General features: G+C 48.5%; 1 pseudogene; it reads left to right on the forward strand.

The window, feature by feature from the left end:
* Nucleotides 1-1,484: 1,484 nt before the first annotated feature.
* On the forward strand, nucleotides 1,485-5,449 carry LOC106700570 (small ribosomal subunit protein uS8-like; annotated as a pseudogene).
* The last annotated feature ends 896 nt before the right edge of the window (nucleotides 5,450-6,345 follow it).

Here is a 6,345-nt window from a genome sequence, read left to right on the forward strand (position 1 = left end):
TTACAGAGGGAAAAATTCAGCCTGTACAAGATGCCATGTCTGGGACAGTCACAGTGCCAAAGCCAAGATGCAAACCCAGAGGGACGGGGTGGGGTGGGAGGTGGGTGGGGGGTTCAAGATGTGGGGGGCGGACACTGTGGCCAATTCATGTGGCTGTATGGCAAAAGCCATCACAATATTGTAATTATCCTCGAATTAAACTAATTTTTGTTTAAAAGTGGGGGAGCCAGGAGCACTGGATTCTGACTCTCCCCTCCCCTTTTCCACTTGGCGGCCAGGAGGTGGGTGATGACACAAGTGGTAATTACAGCTGACACTTCCCAAGGGCCAGGGGACCTGGCCACAGCTCTTGCAGATCTGAGTCACTCCCTCCTCCCCACAATTCTGTGAGGCCAGGACTCTCCTCCCATTTCAGAATGAAGACACGGAGGCAGAGTGACGTTCAATGACTCGCCCAAGGTCACGGGATAAGGACATGGCAGGGTCAGGACTCCGCTGGACGGGCAGGGTCCAGCCTTGCCTCCCACTGGGCCCGCTGGCACCGTGCTTGGAACAGACCGGCTGGTCCATAATAAACATTGGACAGAAGGAGGGATTAGTCGCAAGAGAGGACAACAGATTAGCACAGGGTGATGGTCAGGAGGGCCCGTCCAGAGCCAAAACAGCCTGGGTTCAGATCCCAGCTCTGCCACTTTATAACTGCAAGCTTCTTAAGTTGTCTCCGCGTCCATTATCTGAAAGACGACTATAATAATAGCTCTTGGGGCTTCCCTGGTGGTCTAATGGTTAAGAATCTGCCTTGCGATACAGGGGACGCCGGTTCGATCTCTGTTCCGGGAAAATCCCACATGCCTCGGAGCAACTAAGCCCATGCACTGCAACTACTAAGCCTGCGCTCTGGAGCCGGGAGCCGCGACTGCAGAAGCCTGAGTGTCCTCAAGCCCGTGCTCCGCAAAAGGAGAAAGCTCTGCAATGAGAAGGCCGCTCACCACAACTAGAGAAATCCCCTCTTGCAGCCACGGAGACCCAGCACAGCCAGAAATAAATGCATGTTTAAAATAATAATAGTTCTTATCAACAAGGATTCTTTAGAGCAACAAGGGGGTTCCTCCACAGCCTGGCACCTGCTGAGAGCTCTGTCCTACTGTGGATGAGTGGACGGCAGGCAGCACTGAAGCTTTGAACCAGCTGTCAGCCCAGCCCCAGGGTATTCTTACGAGGCCACCCAGGGCGGTCAGACTCCACACATGCGCAAGTTCGAGAAAGACCGCGTCCTTCATTTTGGCACCCTGGGCGCCTGACTGCCTCACCCTAGTCCCAACTCTCGTCTGTCTGCCCACTAGTTTCCGTCTGGTCTCCCCCCTTCTCCTGGGGTCCTCTGTTTCCTCCACCCAGAGGACAGGGGCTCTCAGACCAGTCCTGCAAGGGTCTCCAGCCTGGTGACAGTAACCTCCCCGTCACAGAGAGATTAGAGCAAAGGCCAAATGGCCACTTGGAGCCTACGGGACAGGATAACTGGAAGCGATACAAGGATACAAGGAAGCTGGAAGCGATTTCGAAGCTTGGAGCGAGCTCATGGAGTGAGCATCGCCGGTGTGAATGATCACAGCGCCACCTGGTGGTAATGTGGGAGATGGTGCGCCCCCCCCCCTCCCCCCGCCGCCCCCCGCCCCGCCATCTTTCACAATGGGAGAAGGCAATGGCACACCACTCCAGTACTTTTGCCTGGAAAATCTCATGGACTGAGGAGCCTGGTGGGCTGCAGTCCATGGGGTTGCTAGAGTCGGACACGACTGAGCGACTTCACTTTCACTTTTCACTTTCATGCATTGGAGAAGGAAATGGCAACCCACTCCAGTGTTCTTGCCTGGAGAATCCCAAGGACAGGGGAGCCTGGTAGGCTGCTGTCTATGGGGTCGCACAGAGTCGGACATGACTGAAGCGACTTAGCAGCAGCAGCAGCATCCTTCACAATGAGGGCGTTTAGACGTTTCAGTTCAGCTCAGTTCAGCTCAGTCGTGTCCGACTCTTTGCGACCCCATGGACTGCAGCACGCCAGACCTCCCTGTCCATCACCAACTCCCGCAGTTTACTCAAACTCATGTCCATCGAGTCGGTGATGCCATCCAACCATCTCATCCTCTGTCGTCCCCTTCTGATACCAAGCCTTGTTGATGAATTGTTTTCGTACAATACATCATTGAATTCTAACAACACTCTAAGGAAGGTATTGTTACCCTTTTTACACGTGAGGACACTGAGCCTCGGAGACTCAAACTGAATTGCCCAAGAAAACACAGCCAGCAAGTGGCAGAGCCTGGACTGTAGCTCAGACTTTCTGACACCAAAACCTTCCCTAAGCCTCAGAGGAATCAGTGAAAAAGAAAATAGATACTTCCCCTGGCCTCACAGAGCTTACAGCCTAGTTGGGATACAGAAATAACGAATTCATTTATCAAGTGTCCACTCTACATTAGGTGGGACTTCCCCAGTGTCTCAGATGGTACAGAATCTGCCTACAGGACAGGAGACCCAGGTTTGATCCCTGAGTCGGGAGGATCCCCTGGAGAAGGAAATAGCTACCCACTCCAGTATTCTTGCTTGCAAAATCCCATGGGCAGAGGAGCCTCATGGGCTACAGTCTATACAGGGCATTAGGTGCTGAGGATGAAGAAAGTGGCCAGGGTCCCTGCCCAAATCAAGCTTGTAGGGAAGATGGACATTAATCAAACAATCACACAAATAAATATTATTGTCATTCAGTCACTCAGTCACGTCTGTCTCTTTGCAACCCCATGAACTGCAGCAAGCCAGGCTTCCCTGTCCTTCACTATCTCCCAGAGCTTGCTCACACTCATGTCCATTGAGTCAGTGATGCCATCCAACCATCTTATCCTCTGTCATCCCCTTCTCCTCCTGCTCTCAGTCTTTCCCAGCATGAGGGTCTTTTCTAATGAGTCAGCTCTTTGCATCACGTGCCCAGAGTATTGGAGCTTCAACTTCAGCATCAGTCCTTCCAATGAATGCTGCTGCTGCTGCTGCTAAGTCGCTTCAGTCGTGTCCGACTCTGTGCGACCGCATAGACGGCAGCCCACCAGGCTCCCCCATCCCTGGGATTCTCCAGGCAAGTTGATTTCCTTTAGGATTGACTGGTTTGATCTCCTTGCTGTCCAAGGGCCTTCTCCAGCACCACAGTTCGAAGGCATCAATTCTTCAGCACTCAGCCTTTTTTATTATCCAGCTCTCAGATCCATAAACGACTACTGGAAAAACCATAGCTTTGACTATACGAACCTTTGTAGGCTAAGTAATGTCTCTGTTTTTTAATACACTGTCTAGGTTTGTCATAGTTTTTCTTCCAAGGAGCAAGCATCTTTTAATTTCATGGCTGCAGTCACCATCTGCAGTGATCTTGGAGCCCAAGAAAATAAAGTCTGTCACTGTTTCCATTGTTTCCCCATCTATTTGCCATGAAGTGTTGGGACTGGATGCCATGATCTTCATTTTTTGAATGTTGAGTTTTAAGCCAGCTTTTTCACTCTTCTCTTTCACCTTAATTAAGAGGCTCTTTAATTCCTCTTTGCTTTCTGCCATAAATATACAAGAGCAAAAACAGACCTGAAGGAAAGGTATAGGTCCTGAGACTGGATTTCAGAGTGCCTACTTGCCCTGGGGTGGTGGCAGACGGGGGCAGGGTGGGAGCAGGGTGGTGGGTAGGGGGCAGGAAGCAGGAAAATCTTCGCTTAAAAAGTGATGCCTTGAGCTGAGATCTGGAAGATGAGTGGGACTTAACTAGGCAAAGAGGCATTCATTTATTCATTAGCACATGAAGGCAATATGGCAGTCAGCCTTGTTTTCATTTTTTTTTTTTTGTATTTTAATTTTATTTTATTTTTAAACTTTACAATATTGTATTAGTTTTGCCAAATATCGAAATGAATCCGCCACAGGTATACCCGTGTTCCCCATCCTGAACCCTCCTCCCTCCTCCCTCCCCTACCCTCCCTCTGGGTCGTCCCAGTGCACCAGCCCCAAGCATCCAGTACCGTGCATCGAACCTGGACTGGCGACTCATTTCATACATGATATTATACATGTTTCAATGCTATTCTCCCAAATCTCCCCACCCTCTCCCTCTCCCACAGAGTCCATAAGACTGATCTATACATCGGTGTCTCTTTTGCAGTCTCGTACACAGGGTTATTGTTACCATCTTTCTAAATTCCATATATATGCGTTAGTATACTGTATTGGTGTTTTTCTTTCTGGCTTACTTCACTCTGTATAATAGGTTCCAGTTAAATCCAGAAATAGAGGGATTTCCTGGTGGTCAGTGGTTGGGACTCAGTGCTCTCACTGCCATGGCCCACGTTCGATCCCTGGTCAGGAAACAAAGGTCTCACAAGCTGCATGGTGTGAACGACAACAAAAAAAAGTCCAGAAATAATACACAGAATATTTGCTTTTGCAACTTGCTTTTTTACTCCACATTGTTCTTCAGATCTTCACACACAGATGTCAACACACAGAACCATTCACTTCAACCAAGGAGGCCTTCATGCCATTGACACCTGCCACATGCACTGAGATTTGTCCATCCACGACCCTGCTGATTTCATTTGGGTTGTTTCCAAATTTTCTTGCCTACAGACAGTGCTACGGCCAATAACCTCCCAATGGGTGCATCTCAAAGTGAATCTCAAAAAGAGGCTTTCCGGGTGGCTCAGTGGTAAAGAATCCGATTGCCAATGCAAAAGACGCAAGAGACTCAGATTCAATCCCTGGGTCGGGAAGACTCCTTGGAGTAGGAAACGGCACCCACTCCAGGATTCTTGCTTGGAAAATTCCATAGGCAGAGGAGCCTGGTGGCTACAGTCCATGGGGTTACACAGAGTCAGATGTGACTGAGCAACTGAGCAGAAAGTGCACGTGTGTTAGAGTTCCCCTGAGGTAGGGACCTGTATGCTTTTAAATACTTTTCAACATCATTTTGGCTGAAATGGGGAGAAAATACATTTCCATTGTATTAATAAAGAATGTATCTTTCTGCCATCCTCCTGTGCTGCCACAATAGTACATGTGAATGACCTGGCTGATGCTTTTAAGAAGATCAACAATGTGGAAAAGAGAGGCAAACGCCAGGTTCTTATCAGGCCGTGCTCCAAAGTCATCATCAGGTTTCTAACTGTGATGATGAAGCACAGTTACATTGGAGGATTTGAAATCATCGATGACCACAGGGCTGGGCAATTGTTGGGAACCTCACAGGCAAGCTAAATAAGCACAGAGTGATCAGCCCCAGATTCAAGATCTAGAAAAATGGCAGAAAAACCTGCTCCCATCCCATTAGTTTGGTTTCATTGTATTGTCAACCTCAGCAGGCATTATGAACCCCAAAGAAACAAGTCTAAATCACACAGGAGGGAAAACCCTTGGATTCTTCTTCTAGGGATGTAATGTTTTTGTTCAATCGCTCAGTTGTGTCTGACTAGTTGTGACCCCGTGGACTGCAGCATTCCAGGCTTCCCTGTCTTTCACCATCTCCCAGAGTTTGCTAAAACTCATGTCCATCGAATCGGTGATGCCATCCAACCATCTCATCCACTGTCGTCCCCTTCTCCTCCCGCCTTCGATCTTTCCCAGCATCAGGGTCTTTTCCAATGAGTCAGTTCTTCACATCAGGTGGCCAAAGTACTGGAGTTTCAGCTTCAGCATCAGTCCTTCCAATAAATATACAGGATTGATTTCCTTTTGATGGACTGGTTGGATGTCCTTGCAGTCCAAGGGACTCTCAAGAGTCTTCTCCAACACCACAGTTCAAGAGCATCAATTCTTCAGCATTCAGCCTTTCTTACTGTCCAGCTCTCATATCTGTACATGACTACTGGAAAAACCATAGCTTTGACATACGCGCAAATAAAATGCCTCGGAGCACTCTGAAGAAAATAAATTCAAAAATCTAAAAATTCATACAAAAACAAATGCATTTACTAGTTCCTGTACCTTAGCTGAAGCCACCTTAAGGTCATATTTCTGTAGGCTTTGTTCTTTGTCCCCTTCTTTTGTATAATTTTTCCAAGTTGGAAAACTTTTAGAAAACATACTCAAAGGGCTTTAAATGATGTGGGGATTTTTTAGGGGGGAGGCTTAAGACTTATTTTGTTTATATAAGTTTGCTGCACTGGGTCTTCACTGCTGCACAGGGGCTCTCTCTAGTTGCAGTGAGTGGAGGCTACTCTCTAGTTGAGGTGCACGGTCTCCCCTCTGCAGTGGCTTCTCTTGCTGCGGAGCACAGCCTCTAGGGTGTGGGCTCAGTAGCTGTGGCTCCCAGCTTCCAGCACACGG

The sequence above is a fragment of the Bos mutus genome, chromosome 13 (genome assembly GCF_027580195.1).
Source record: "Bos mutus isolate GX-2022 chromosome 13, NWIPB_WYAK_1.1, whole genome shotgun sequence".
NCBI classification, from domain to species: Eukaryota; Metazoa; Chordata; class Mammalia; order Artiodactyla; family Bovidae; genus Bos; species Bos mutus.